At 38.8% G+C, this 15,575-nt stretch overlaps 1 long non-coding RNA gene and 1 pseudogene across 1 annotated transcript; both read right to left on the minus strand.

The window, feature by feature from the left end:
* Positions 1–3,121: 3,121 nt before the first annotated feature.
* Positions 3,122–4,239, minus strand: LOC144646179 (uncharacterized; annotated as a pseudogene).
* Positions 4,240–9,362: 5,123 nt separating this feature from the next.
* Positions 9,363–13,167, minus strand: LOC144644263 (uncharacterized). The gene is made up of 3 exons (XR_013569076.1): positions 12,456–13,167; positions 9,676–9,752; positions 9,363–9,562 (listed from the first exon to the last, which is right to left on the minus strand). It is a non-coding gene; the product is annotated as an uncharacterized LOC144644263 (long non-coding RNA).
* Between the last annotated feature and the right edge of the window lie 2,408 nt (positions 13,168–15,575).

Below are 15,575 nucleotides of genomic sequence, written 5' to 3' on the forward strand. Positions count from 1 at the left end.
TCACGCAAAGCAAAAAGTTTTGGGGGGATCGTTTTCTTGGGGAGCTTGGAAACGAGGCTTGATTTGGTAGTCGAGCCTTTTTTTTTCACGATAGCGAAATTTTCGCAAAATATCCACTGAAACGTCTTGATAGTATCAGACAGGGTAAACCTCCGTTTATTTTTAAACCTCCGTTTTTATAGTCGTTTATCATGACACTTCGCTTAATCTTATCACCCTTATTGTCCCAAAGGAAGCTGTAGAAGAGATCGTTTACTTCTTTGATAATTTTATGATTTGTCGCCAAAGGGGCTAGAATGTACGTAAGTTGAGATGCTGCTAGACTTTTGATTACTTGGATTTTGCCGAGTAACGTTAGCCGGCGATATTTCCAATTGCTTAAAATGTTTCTAATTTTGTCCGTTTTTTCCCTATAATTTATGTTTAATGTGATGCTAGGATCAGTAGAAAGCCAGACGCCGAGGGCCTTAACTTTCTTTTCTGGCCATTTAAAGTTCTTCTCAGCAAAAAGTTTTTCCTTATTTCCCACCATTGATCCAATCCATAGAGCTTCGGTCTTTTTGCTGTTAAGTCTGAGACCAGACATACTTCCAAAAGTTTCGATCGTCCTAAGTGTGGCGGATAATGACTCCCTAGTGCCGTTAAGAATGAAGGTTGTGTCGTCTGCGTACTGGCTTATTTTGATTTCTGAGTTGTTTACATGTATTCCTTTTATGCTCTTGTTCAATCTGATTGCTTTAGCTAAGATTTCAGCAGATAATATAAATAGATAAGGCGAAAGAGGGTAACCTTGCCTAACGCCCCTTTGTATTCGGAAAAAACAGCTCCCCCAGCCATTGTTTAAGACACAGCTTTCGATGTTATTGTAAAATGTTTGGAACCAGCTTATCAGAGAAGGGCCAAACCCAAAATACTGGAGCGTGCGCTCAATAAAAGACCATTCAAGCGAGTCGAAGGCTTTTTCAAAATCTATAAAAAGCAATAGCCCTGGGATATTTTTTTGGGAAGCATGGTTAATGATGTTATCTATCAATCTTATGTTTTCTCCAATAAATCGACCCTTTAGGAAACCCGTCTGGTCGTTGTTGATAAGTTTTTGGATAATGTACCGATTTTATTCGATTTGCGATAGCTTTTGCGGCTATTTTGTAGTCGCAGTTAAGGAGAGTCAGTGGCCGCCAATTCTTAATTAAATGTGGTTCTGCGTCTTTTTTTGGTATGAGTTTAATGATTCCGCGTCTTTGTGTGATCGAAAGGCTTCCTTCATCATTCGAATAGTTGAGAGCGCTTATCAGAAGGGGAGACACGTCTTTCCAAAAAGTTTTGTAAAACTCAGCTGGGAGTCCGTCAGTTCCAGGGCTTTTGTCCCGATCCATGCTTTTTAGCGCTTTTAGACACTCTTGTTCTGTTAAATGACCTTCGCAGCTCATTGCCTTATTGTGGTCCAGAACCGCGTCATTTTCAGATTGGAAAAAAGCGCTTTCTCGTGGTATCACATTTTTCTGGGATGTGTAGAGCTCTTTATAAAAGGTTTCACATTCAGCAAGGATTTCTCTGTCGGATGTGACAAATTCTTGATCAGTGATTTTAAGCTGGCTTATTGTACTCAGTTTGAAGTGTCTTTTCTCAAGGTTGAGAAAATATTTAGTGTTTTTTCATCTTCATTGTACCATTTAATTTTACATCTCAAGATTGCCCCTTGGTTACGTACTTTGATTATCTCTTCTAGTTCGCTTTTGAATAAATCAAGTTGTTGTGTTTTATTTGTTTTTTGCGTTTCGCTGACGGCAGCCGGCTGTTCCAGTTCTTTCTCTAGTAAGGCAATTTTTTCTTCTAGCTCATGCTGTTTATTCAAAGTTTTGCGCTTTTTGGCAGCAGCGAAGCTAAGGGATTTTTTCCGAGTTTTAAGTTTAATCATATCCCAAAGAAGCGCAGGGTTTATGGACTCATCGTTTTCGTATTCATTCTGTGTTTCACGGATAGTTAATCTTATCAAATCAATGTAGTCCTTATCGGCCAGAAGTGATGTGTTGAGTTTCCAAAAACCAGGCCCTCTTGGATTTGAGTGAAGAGATATATTTAATGTGATCATTGAGTGGTCTGTCTTAAAGCCCGGTGGAATGTTTGCGGAGATAATGCTGCACAGAAAACTTTTACTTGTTAAGAAGAAGTCTAATCTACAGTGGACAGAAGGCTGTGTTTGTCGCCAAGTATACCTTCTTTCTTCGGGGTTCAATATTCTCCAGGCATCAACGAGATCGAGTTATCGCATATCTCATGAATGGTTTTTTGCGCGTTGTGATGTGTTTTGGGCAGGCCCCCTTTTTATCTTTCTCTACATCAAGAACGAGATTGCAGTTGCCTCCAATGATTATTTCTTCTCCTTCGAAATCTTGAAGGTGATCAAAGAGATTTTTAAAGAAAGCAGGATCATCATCGTTTGGGGAGTAAATGTTTGCTAGGGTTATGATTTTTCCATTTGTTTTTAAGTCACACAAGATAAGGCGTCCTGAATCATCGGTATAGGTTTTTTTGATTTGAAGATCGAAGTTGTTATTAGAAAGAATGCTTACACCAGCTTTTTTTGCTGGAGAAGGAGCTGAAAAGGCTTTTGTATCCCCATTCAGTAGCCCATAGGTGTGAATTTTCTTGCGAACAATGTACTTCTTGCAGCATGTAGATCGAATATTTTTTAGATCTGAGCCAATTAAAAGTTTCTCTTCTTTTAGCGTTATTCCCAAGGCCCGTACATTGAGAGGAGCTACCGTGATTGTATTGTTATCTATATTGTGTTGAAATAAAAGGTGATATAATCGATATCTGCACTATTTGATTATTTGACAATAAAAGCGTTATCGGGAAAGAACACATACGACATTGTTTTGCATACTGCTCAGAAATCGTATTTTTAAGCTTTGAAAGTAGAAATTGTATACTAAACATCTAGAAATATTTTGGCGAAGTACTTTGTATATCTGTGCATACTGGAGTCGACAAAAAAGTGTTGTAATAATACGAAAAGCACGTTGGTGGCACGAAAAAACACAAAAAATTACACATAAACATACTAAAGCGCGTGAAGTTAGGCAAATAATCAACAAATAAAGCGTAAACAAAACTATAAAAAATCCTAATCAGTTTGGGTTAAGCGACTAGCGGGTCCGAATGGTGAAGACCGGATCGAGTAAGTATTGTCGGACAGCTAAGCCGCCCGCCACCTGTAGCATAGAGATTTATATATAAAGAAAGTAAGGTATGAGGTATAATTATTAAACACAGTTACTCATCTGCTTCGTCAGCTGCATCTAGACGTTTGCCGGGAGGCCAGAATTTGCCGTTTACAAACAGTTTGTCGGGCTGGCTCTTGCTGAAAGATGCTCTCATGCCCTGTCGTCGTGCTTCTTTGAAAACTGCCATTTGATCTTTCCGGCGCTTAATGATTTCCAGTGGAAGATCACGGAACATTTGGAAATCAGTATCTTCTAGTCGTCACCCTAAAGAAAAAATGTCCTCGACATCTTTATATCGAAGAAATCTGGCAATGATTGGACGTGAAGCTGTGTCGCTATTCCGACGGGTTGTTAGGCGGTGTACACGTTGAATTTCAACGTTGCGGGCGTTGCGGTAGCCGAGATCTTGTTCCAAAAAATTTCTGAGCACTTCTTCGGTATCTTCTTCACGTGCTTCTGGGATGTTGAAATATTTGATGTTTTCTCTCCTGGAATAGGCTTCAAGGTAGAGGTTCTTAGAGATGATGTCGTTGATTTGGGCAGTGACCTTCCTTTCGCTCTCAATCAGAGAGGTTATTTTTTCATTCTGCTCCTCTATCTTCTTCTTAAGCTCGTCTTGACGTTCCTTGCACTTATCGCCGTTGAAAGTACAGGACTTCTTTAATTCTGCTATATCGCTCTTGGTCGTTGCTTCAAATTTTTCGAGCTTGGCTGTTCTTGCCTTGAGATTTGCCAAATTGGTCTCTATATTTCTGACGGAACTTTCAATTGAATCAAGTTTGCTCAGTCTCGCGATTATGGAGTTCAGTTGTTCTCCAATGAGTTCAATTTTGTTGAGAGCATCCATGATTTCGTCGTTTGCCTCGTGTTCGCTGCTTGTGCTTTCGTCTATTGCTTCTGCAAGATCTCTGGGTTTTTTCGCTTCATGCAGAGGCGACGTCTCGTCTCCAGAAATTGTAGACGATCTGTTTCTGCGTTTTCTGATAAAATTTGACAAATTTTCGGCCATGAAAAGCTTTTGGATGGCGGACGGCTTTTAGCGCGCTCCTACTCCGCCATCACTCGGCCCAATCTCCTTTCGACTCGTGTATTGAATACAAATATTTACACAAGGCATGCAACTTCGATTCGACATCGAAGAATCCAGTACCGCCTCTGGAATGTAGCCGAAAAATCAACTGTCCTCGACTCGCTTTCATCGGAGATCCCGGTCCTCGAAAGAACAGTCTTCGAACTATAGTCTGGCATAATTTGAGCGCGATCGGTTCGCTCCGTTGCTCTTTTAAACTAGCTGGAATATCAAATTAGGTCGTAAATTTGCCGATTTACACTGATCTGTACCACCTACTGGGACAATTTATGCAATATTCGCTGAAATTGGTTTAAAATTACTGCCTATGCACACTCCTGGAAAGCAATCTTGTCTTACTACAAAACGTCCTCTGGGATATACCCAAAGAAATAATTTTCTCAATTAAACGCCCCTCAATTAAACGTTTATTTCAAACTTGGCTTGGTGGACCCGGCGTTTATTTGAAGCCGGCGTTTAATCGGGGCCCGGCGTTTATTAACGGACTGCAATTTTCTGTCAAATTTTCAGATGATTTATTGTTACCGAGCTCCGAGACCAAGGGGTAGTTAGTCAAGGCGGGACGATTTTTCTCTTCGTTCTGCCCCTAAAAACTGCCCCTGGGTATCCAAAGTTGATAAATACCCAAAGGTATTTTTAATATTGCGGATTGGCGTTTGCAATCAAGATTTGTGACAAACAGAACATAAACGGTATATGAACAATTAAGGAGCATGCTAGTAAAGGTACAAAGTTTGAAGTTCATAAACGGCAATGTCTCCAACGTCCTCCTCGTTTTTAAACGACCTCCTCCAACTTATTAACAAAAGCCAGCTGGAGGAATCGGCGACATTTCAACGACTGTGAGCACTAAGCAAGAAAGAAAATGCGTCAGCCGTGAAGACAGGAACGCGAACACTGCTAGGTTTTATTTTGTTGTACAGCGTCCATCATAGCTATGTTACACCGGAGTTTTCTTTTGAACGTTTATTGAAATTTCCAAAGCAGCATACCGTACTAGTACGTCATAGCAGTGCCATTCAGGAGAATATATTTACTTGTTAGCTTGACATCAAATAAACGCCGGGACCTCGAACAAACGCACCCGGCGTTTATTTAAAAATTAGCAATTTTAATTTGACCCGGCGTTTATACAAGGCCGGCGTTTAATCGGGGTCCGGCGTTTGAGTATTCAACTCAACCTTTCCATCGTGCGCTGCGATCTAATTCTCGATGGACAACACTTTCTTCGTGGTATACTTTGGAATATCCCGTTGTCACTTGGTATCCCACTTGTCACTTGGTAAAGGCTCGTTTGTATACCGAGAAAATACAAGTGACTCGTGGGATATTCCATATTATTATACAGCCGCGAGTGTTTTACTGGAAAATAGACCACTCGTAAAATTCATACGAAACTGCATCCGGGACTGTAGTGGCGTATTTTCCATATCCTCACTAGTGAGGATATCGATGACGTCATTTCCCGCCTTTGCACGGTTGTTTGTGCAAAGCTGCCAACGCCGGTTGGAAATGACGATCAATCGAGATCGATTCGTGAAGATCACTGAAGCCAAAATGAAATCTTTTACTGAGGAGCAGGAAAATGCTAATGCTTCATATGCCTTGAAATTATTTAAAAGAGCTTCTTGCTTGTGGAGAGTCAGACGAAGGGAGGGAAAATCCAGCTGCCGAACTGCAAGACTTCGCAATCGGAAATCAGAAAAGCGGTGAGTTTGTGCAGAAACAGATTTCAAAAACGGCGAATTATTTATTGTCAGTGACATTGATGAAAGCTAATAAACAGACTGTTTTTTTTTAATTTACGTGTTACATCTTCTGAAAGCTTTCGTTCGCGAAATTTTGCTTTTCAGTTTGGCAATTTGCTCAATTGTTATATTTAGCCGTCGCTCGTGTTTAACCATTTCATATATATAAATAAAAATGTTTGAACTTTTACTTCATGCATTATTTTTGTCTATATAATAAAAAGAAAATTACACGGTGGCTTGAAGATATGAATTTTATTTTCTCGTGGTAAAAGCAATATTTTACTCATTCACTGCGCTCATTCGTAAAATAATGCTTTACCACTCGAAAATAAAATTCATATCTTCGCGCCGCCGTGTAATATCCTCTATTTATTATTCCACTATTGTGCCATTTTGCCATATTAGGGCAAAAGAACGCGCAAAACATGCCACGTTATTACACTCTTTTTGTATATAAGAATATAGTTTTTCCGACCCAGGCTGAATATTCTTATATTTCTGCCGATTTTAGGCTGAAATATTCTTATGAACATTCTTAGAAATACCGTTTGACATTTCCGTTTTAGCAAGTATTGGGTAATCAATTACAAGTGTTTGGTGTCAAGATCTGTATCGTATTTTATTTTTTTCTTTGTTCGTGAGCGGGCGGTATTCTACAAATCCTGCGATCTGATTGGTTCCGGGAGCGGGCGGTATTCTCCAATCCGGCCCGCTCACAGCGGGCGGTATCCGTTGCGAGATGAATCGTCGAGTGTGTTTTCCGCGCGAAATTATTTTGCAGCGTTGTACGAACGAAAACATGAAAGATTTGCTCTGTAAAATCGAAATAGCTGCTCACCAACCGTTGTAAATGTGAAAAGACAAAATAGAAGTGGAATTAAAGGCCTCGAAGTTCTTCCAAAGGCGAGTAAACATTTCTTTATCGACGAAATCGAGTTCTAGTTTCGTAGTTTGTGGTTGTTTGTCTTGTTTGTACATTTCGCAATCATTTTAACGTCATTGCGGTAAGCTGCACCGGTTTCTTACTTCAATTTTGAGTAACAACTGCCTTTTATCGGCCACTTTTTTGCCAAAACAAAACACTAGTTGACATCATTCAAGAAAATGAGGTTCTTTAATGAAAAACAGTCAAAATAATTCTCGCAATATTGTGCCGTACGTCCAAACTACGCATTTCATTCAGTTTCACTTTCGCACTGTTCATCACAAAGAAATTCTGCTGGGAATCAACGCAGAGTTTATTAATACGTTAAAAACAATTATGTTTAGCTGTACCGAAACTGTGTTCCAGGAGATAATATTTTTTAGTCCGAGAAGGAATTACTATCTTACGAACACAATTCCTTTCAAAACATTCATCGGGAAGCCGAAATCGATTTAAAAGTGTTCAGTTTTGTCAATGATATAAATGCTTTGCCTCAATTTTACATTTATGCCATATTTACTACTTCAATTTCTTTTATTGAATCTCTTCAGTGTCAAGTTAATATGCTAAACCTTTCTCTTAGTTCGGCTCATTTAAGCGAGGCTATTTTATTCCGAATTAAATAACAAACAGGCAGCATTTTAATTACACTCTTGCTAATCCGTCGATCGACACAACATTAAAATGACGCGCGTATACAAACAAAGATTTTGTGAAAAAATCTTCCAAGGTTTCTTTTAAAAACAAATAAAGTAGGAAAAAAAATAAAAACGTTATTCACCAGCCTTGGTCGGTCCATATTGGGAAAAACTGTGCCCTCGGTCTTGGAACCAAAACCTCGGGCACAGTTTTTCCCAATACGGACCTCCCGGCTGGTGAATAACCTATATACATTGTGCACATCTAACTTGATTTATAATCAAAGGCCCGTTGGGCTGTCTCGTGTCGTGTATACCAAAGCGATAGCGTTGTGGCTTTGAAGCAAAGAATTTAGATTTTTGCTACTCTATAGTTTCATTGTCTTTTGTGAGACAACTGATTAGCCACAAACTGCCATAAAATTGCGTATAATTAATTAACATAGCGGATTTTGCCAAGAATGCGAACAAGATCTTCCAGGCGTCCATTTCCCTTTTCGGATCAGTCCCACTAAGCCAAGGGAATCGTTAAATTGGAGAACGTCTGGGCACTAGGCAGATGTGAGCGGAATCACTTAGATACAGAACCGCAAGAAGACTGGGTGCAAATATGGCGGGAGCTATAAAATTGGCGGTATTTTGAGTAATATTTTCACTTCAGAGACACCGAAAACTGCAATGTCAAACTTGAAATGTAGATCAGGTTGTAAAGAAGGAAATGATAAGTCCGGTAACTCGAACTGGCATAACATGTAGTGTACTATTCGCATCATCATCATTCGCATCATCATCATTAATTCCTGGGTAATTTCAGTTGTTCTGGTGCGTTGGTTTTCAGTTGACTACTGCATAATGTTTGGTTCTTTTCTAATACAGTCTAAGCCTGCTATTTCGTACTCTGTCAATTGGAAGTGGGCGTTATCTTAGTTCTCGCTGTTTGTAGCCGGCTATATATACCGGGGTTTTGTTGGTCTGCAACGCAGGCTAGCTAAATGCAAATTACTATTTATCATATCCTAAGTTTCGTTTTTATTCTACCTTTCCGAGGGATCAATATCGACATACCTATAGTTTATTCTAAGGCTGTCCCCCTTTTTTTATTCTTTTTACCGTCAAATGCGTTTTCTAATTTTCTGTCTGATCGGCATGTAATCAACAATTCACATAATTTGACGAGATACTAATGAATCCCTAACCCTTTAAAAAGGTGTGTAGCTATTCTGTAGGAATAAATGACCATTCTGATTGTATAGGAATCCTGCTGCTGAAAATAGTGACCGTCTTAAGATCCCAATTGTTGAGATTTATTTAGTGTGGGGTGGATTGAAGAAGTAAAAGTGTGAGCTCTTTGAAAATTTCTCCGGGGTTTCCCCTACAATGGCCTGTACAGGAATGGTACATCTATCACAAATTGAAGTATATGAAAGGTTAGGGAAACAATCGCAACTTAGAAAAACGGGCAGAAGTGCAGTATTTTTAAAAAACGTATATGAGGGGTACCTTTTACAATACAGGTAGGTATTGGGGAGTGGGATGGGTAAGTTTAGTTTTACAGGTTAAGCCTCATTGTCAAAGATTATCTCCAGTTCTAAGTCACGCGCGTCCTGCCTAACAATTCAAATAGAAAGGTGGTGGTGATGGTACATGTCATTGTAATCTATCAATTTTAGTCGCAAGTTCTTTGACTTGCAATCCGCTAGTTACAAATAAATCAACACAACACTGTGATATATAAAACAACTTTTAATAAATAATATTTACAAAGACTTGAGTAAAAACAAAACAAAAACAAATTTAAAAAATATCATTCTGCAATTACTATTTACACAAATCAAAAAATTTTCACTTAAACAGGCAATTAAATATTTAGAAAAAAAAATCAAAAAAAGAAAACAAAAAGCAATAAAATGTAATCCAATCTGTGGAATCTGTAGAAAACAAAAAGAAATATTGTACACTTCATTGACCTCTGAGCCTTGCTCTTATTTTATTTTGTTTACTTGGTGGTTTAGGGTTAAGGAAATGTAATACAAGTACTTACTATATGCTATATATGTCCGGCCACACAATAATAACAGTAACCTAACGGAAACAATAACGGTAACGGACGGGAAGGCCCTACGAAAAAAAACAAACAAAGTTTATTGAACTGAAATCAAACTTTCAAGAAGCTGCAACTGCTAATTTGTTTTGTAGTAGTCAAATTGTTATATAATTTCTTCATTTAGGGTGGCAATGTTAAGCTCTGGGGGGGGGGGGGGGGTACTCGACATAATTCCAGGTAGAGAGGTGCATCCTTGGCCTCCTAGCCCTGACCGTGTTTAAGACTTGATCGTGAATCAAGCTAAGTAACAATGCTGAAATCAACGTAAGTCAGCAATACGGAAGAATGTGTGAAAATTCGGTTTGTTACACCTCTGCAGGCATATAAGTCTATCCTGTCTGACATTGGTGCATGCAAGAATACCCCATTTAAGACAAAAAGGGGTGAAATATATACCCCGTTCAAGACAAAAAAGCCTGAAAACCATACCCTATCGGGCTGCACGTGCCCGTTTAGCCCTAATAAGGGAGTTCCCCTACCTCGGGTGTTAAGCAATGCATGATTATAGATCTGGAAAGATACCACATGGGTAGATGCAAAGTTGTATTTCAAAACAGCTATCAAAAGTTTAAGCAGCTATGAGGGTCTCTCAGAAAGAAGAAATGCAACTGCTTTCTATAGATTTTGCAAATTAATTCTTTCTATATAATTAATCTTCTAGCACTACAGAAAATTAAAAAGCTCTAAATTAGAAATTCTACATTTTTCTTACCAGATGGTGTGATAATATAAAATGTGACAGGCCAAACAAGACTCCCGCTGGTTGCGTAATGTTAGCCTTCAGTCTGTTAACTGTCGCAAAACATTTATCTGTCCAAGTAACGCAACCCGTGACATGAAACCTTAAAAATATATCTATAGCGTGCACGTAAATTTAATTAACCAAAACATATGTATTGTAAACAAGAACCGGATGAGACATTGATTGTTATCAAAAGTAATTAAAATAAATGGACTTGACAATTTAGAGATAAGGCCTTTTAGCAAGCCGAAAGGAGATCGGATAACAAGTGTTTAAGTGCGAGTATGGAAAGTCAAGGTTCAGATTGTTATGATCAGAATTGCAGATTGTTGACTCGTCTTTGTAAGTTGTACTGAACTGTCGGGAATAAAGTTGAAATACAGTCCTACGTTATTACTGATCGTGAGTGGAAATTCCCGAATTTTGGATGTCAGATTTAGCGCATGCGGTCTACGATTCTGTATATATTCTATATATGTCACACGATAGCGTGTATTACCATTTGTCATACGATTGCGTGAAGTAGCGTTTATTAAAAGCATACAGTAAATAATTGTTTGATTTTTTGGGAGATATGTAAACTTCATCTTAATAGCGTTGAAAACCGAATATGCTGTTGAATGCTTCTTTTTGTTAGAACCATTGTTAACCGAATTTCAATTTTTGGACCGAACTTCAAGCAGCCCGACGAAAGAACAACTCTTTTTTTTGTCTTAGTACATTTAGTCACAGCAAAAGGTCCATACATCGTAACGTTACAGAAATGCTTCCGATGTTTTTTTGGAGATAGGGAACATCATCTGCTAAGTTCTTCTATAAGCCTTTTTAATACTTTTTACCTTTTAATACGTATTGAACACCGTTATATTGTTGGGCGTATTTTAAAGCGAAATTGAATGCTATTTCCCCGCTTTTGCAAGCTTCTCTGAGTAACAACTTGTGGCGTGTGACTGTGTAATTTTTTTCTCTATTTCAGTCGCGAGACCATTGTTTGATTTTTAGGGAGATATGGAAAATTCATGTGCTCTATTTTTATTATGCCATTACGTTTGTGTAAAACATTGAATATGCTATTGAATGCGGTTATATTATTGCAACTAAAGCTTGGGCCAACTTTTAAGAAGCACGACAAAATTACTCTTTTAATTTTTATGTTACGTTACATGTGAATTAAATGCTTGCAATGTTTACTGGAGATAGGGAGAACATCTGCTTCATTTTATAATTGTACGTTTTTATACTACTCAGCGTTCAATGTGCTCTTGAACATCGTTACATTGTTGGATATATTTTAAAGCAAAATTGTATACGATTTTTCCGCTTTTGCAAGCTGCTCGAAGTCACAGCTTTCTGCATGTGATTGTAATAGTCCCGGTGGTAGTCATCAGTTTACAAAATCATTCTACAGTTTTACGCATACAAGCACGAACAACCTTAAACAAAGTTTCCTTGAGGCAATTGTTTCAACTACAGAAAGCGCAAACTCCCTTCTCCCAACAAAAGAAGTGAAGAGACCCAGCAGAGTTTTGTCCACATTTAACTGCAAGCCTGAGTATGTTCTAGATAAAATCTGCCGCAGAATTTCGAGCATTATCGTTTAGTTTCGGTAGCTGGCATTCTACCCGCAGAATTCTTCGTTTTCGAGCAGAATTTCGAAAAATTGGTAACACAGAGGAGACAAAGAATGTAACTTGCGTTTCTGTATTTGCAAGCTTTCAAACGCACAAGGTAGATAGTGTACATTAGGCTCAAAACCTATTGTGATAAACATGAGCAAAAATATTTGAAGACCGAATATAAACAACAAAATGCAGCAAACAGGTTTGGTTGTATAAAAGCATGTTTAATTAAGCTTCTCGCATACATGCAAATAATAACAAGGCTTTTCAGGTTTGACTTAGCTCACAAACAAGTGGCCGAGGTAATAGAGAAAGAAACTGTACATTTAGCTGATTTAGCACTTTAATTTACTCACCATTCGTCGCCGTCGAAATCACAGCGGCGGTGACCTGTCTCGCTGTTTTTCCCCAGAGGCTCAAAACGCCAGGGTTGAAATACCATAGAAGGTTATTGATCATCCTCTGACATATCCCCTCCTATAGCTCTCTAAAAAACAGTGGAGTCGCTAGCAGAAGTTGAGCCCTCACTGCAAGAATTTCAGTCAGCCATGTTCGTGACTTGTTGCGGTTCCACACACCTGTGACGTATCACATCTCGTGATCATAATCGAAGCGTTCATGGCGAAATGTCGCAAAAGCGGTAAAATACGAAGTTTTACGTTAAAATTAACCGGTAAAAAAGCTTTTGAATTCAAATTTTTTGCTTCCTGTATAATTATGGAAACATTCGGAAGCTTTTACTGAAATATAGTTTTCTAGCCAAGAGTTGCCCTTTAACTTTTGAGATGTTTGTAAGATAAGTCAAGCTATAATGGCTTTTTTTAGCCTCCTAACGCAGCTGACTTAAAATGATTTTATCTCAGCGTACTGATAAACATTTCTCGATGATCACCAATTCTACTGGCAAGAAGCACGCCATCGCCTCAGTCTTCAGTTGCAAGTGATGTCCAAGTACTTGCTACGGCAAATACAAAACGAAAAAACCTCGCGTTAAGTCTGCTGACAGGACTGCTGACAGGACTGACATGAGAAAGAAACGCACGAACTTCTTGAAGCGTGGGTCCCCAAATTCAGTAAGCTGTCGGGAGAAAAAAAAATCAAAATCTGGAACGATATCTATTCTTCGTATAAAGAAAGGTGTACAGATCTAGAAAGCCAGAGGGCTAGAATGCTACAGCGGGCGAAGAAACTGCAGCAGAATCTAGAGTACGAGTTCAAGAAGTTCAAGCAGCGATTTCGCTTGGCTGGAGAAGATGGAATTCAGAAAATTAAAAAAGGCTTCCCCTATTTCGACATCCTGAGTAACGAAAAGCGAGAAAGTACGACTCCAGACTGGCTTGCAGAGTTCTTTTATTGAAATGTGTGAAAAGAGTATGGAACAGGACAACGCAAGATTTGAAAGATCGGCTGAAATTTTCCGTGAAGCCCTGAGCAGGCATTGGAACAAACAAACGCCATAGTTGACATTTTTAAAGATTTAGCATCAAAATAATTGTCTTTATCTAATTGTTTATCTTCTGTTACTTGAAACGATACATACAATTGTTGTGCAAAACGCACGTAAGTCTTTTTTAGGATGCTCGTATTTTGTTCAACCTTTTTCAACGCAGTTCTCCAACGTACTTTCAACATGCCAAATGCTCGTTCCACTACAGATCGTAGCGCACCGAACTTTAGGTTTTAAACTTTCTCTGCTCCTGAGTCAGGCGTCCTCTGTCCGTGTTGGGTTTCACTAGCCAGTTCGTTAGTGGATAGGCACTGTCGCCAGCTAAAAGGGGCCTTATTTTTGTTCCATTTATGTTGCCTGTTGGACCACTAAGAATTTGCTCGTTTGCTGCGAGTTCAGAAAAAAAAAACATCATCTCTTCTGGTGCATTGCGTGTCGTTTATTAACAGATAAGGTCAACGCTTAATATCATCGTGGGAGTGCACCGAATTTGTTGCGATTGATACACCGATCAGAAGACCCGTATAGGACTGTGAACTAACTACAGCAATAAACGTAAAAAAAAAAGAAATAAGTTTTAAGAACAGTAAAGCGTGCCTGTATTTTTACATAATAAGCCCTTTACAATAAATACTCATAACCTACAGTTTGATAAACTGGTGCGTTAGTTGCGACCTTTGTTGTTCTTTGGTATGAAATTCCGGCGGCCTCATGATCAGCCGATCACAAAGCAAATGTTGACATGGCGGGAAAAATGTTGACATGGCTGGAAAATTCGGCGGCCTCAGAAAGCAAACACGCATGGAATGCACCTTTCTCCCTGTAGAATTATCTCGTGTCGTCATGACAACGTCATACGACACGAGACAAAAACGTGGCTTTCGGGCTGTTAAGGAATGTATGGGGTTTCATTTTTATTTTTATTTTGAGGACATGGAGAATTGTTCGGCATTCTTTCTTTAAAATGTTGCCCTGTTTAATGAAGGGATTTCAATTTTACTTTTTTTTCTTTTCTCCCTCTCTAACTCCAACCCTTCTCTATCATTTGAATCCTAGTCGCGCGCGCGCTGACTCGTAGGACATCATTAAGTCCTGTGAAGGTGGAAGTCTAACGATTTGCAAGTTATGCGTCGGCTGTTATCGTAGCTTAGAGCAAAGCTTTAGCGGGTTGAGCACTTGACTCGTTACGTTTTTCCATGTACAGATGACGTTGTCCTTGCTTTAGACATCAAAGGTCTTTAGCCACATCAATTAGGACTCGGAACTAGACTTTAGGGCTGATTTGAAGGCGGTCATGACGATATTTGGCTTGAACATTTCAGTGGCTTTAGACTTAGAATTATTCTGTTGTAATGCGCGGAGGTATTGCGGCCTTTTTCAACGATTTTTTTTTTTACATCCGGGGTATTATGAATAAGATAAGAAGATTACAAAGATCGTAACTGATGGTCTAGGAGAAATAACTTCAAACCCTTATGTGAGTAGAATTCTCTTCATTTAATGATTTTTTTGCGGATTGGTTTAGCTAGCGATGAGCGCTTTCTGAAACTTTTTAGTGAGAAGAAATTCGATATGCGTGGTTTCCGGCCGTGAAGTGACATGAACAATGACCGAATCGTCTCGCTGAGTCATGAATTATTAAGTTATTCTAATCCCGATTTCCTTGAAAATGAAGCGAACGTCGATGTAAAACGCCTCTTGATAGTTCATTTTAGACCATGCATGGATTAAGAAAGCTTCAGTACAGCTCTCGCTCTAGCAATGTTTAAGTTTGTTTTATTTTATTTCATATTGTAACAAGTTAATTAAATTGGTAAAATTCTTGATTTGAACAAAATGCCGTAAATTCAGTCTTCTTGGTTCAAAAAGACATAAATTAGAGTAACTTACGTTCACCTCGAGCTAAAACTACGCCTCATTCAACGCTCCTTGCCGAAATATGGCTCAGAACAATTGTGTTGTGTCAAAATTCAGAAGACACCTTTTACTAAATCAAGTTAGACATGTACCATTGCTTTACGTTGCAGCC

Source organism: Oculina patagonica, chromosome 1 (assembly GCF_052425735.1).
Source record: "Oculina patagonica isolate OP01 chromosome 1, crgOcupat, whole genome shotgun sequence".
Classification (NCBI taxonomy): Eukaryota; Metazoa; Cnidaria; class Anthozoa; order Scleractinia; family Oculinidae; genus Oculina; species Oculina patagonica.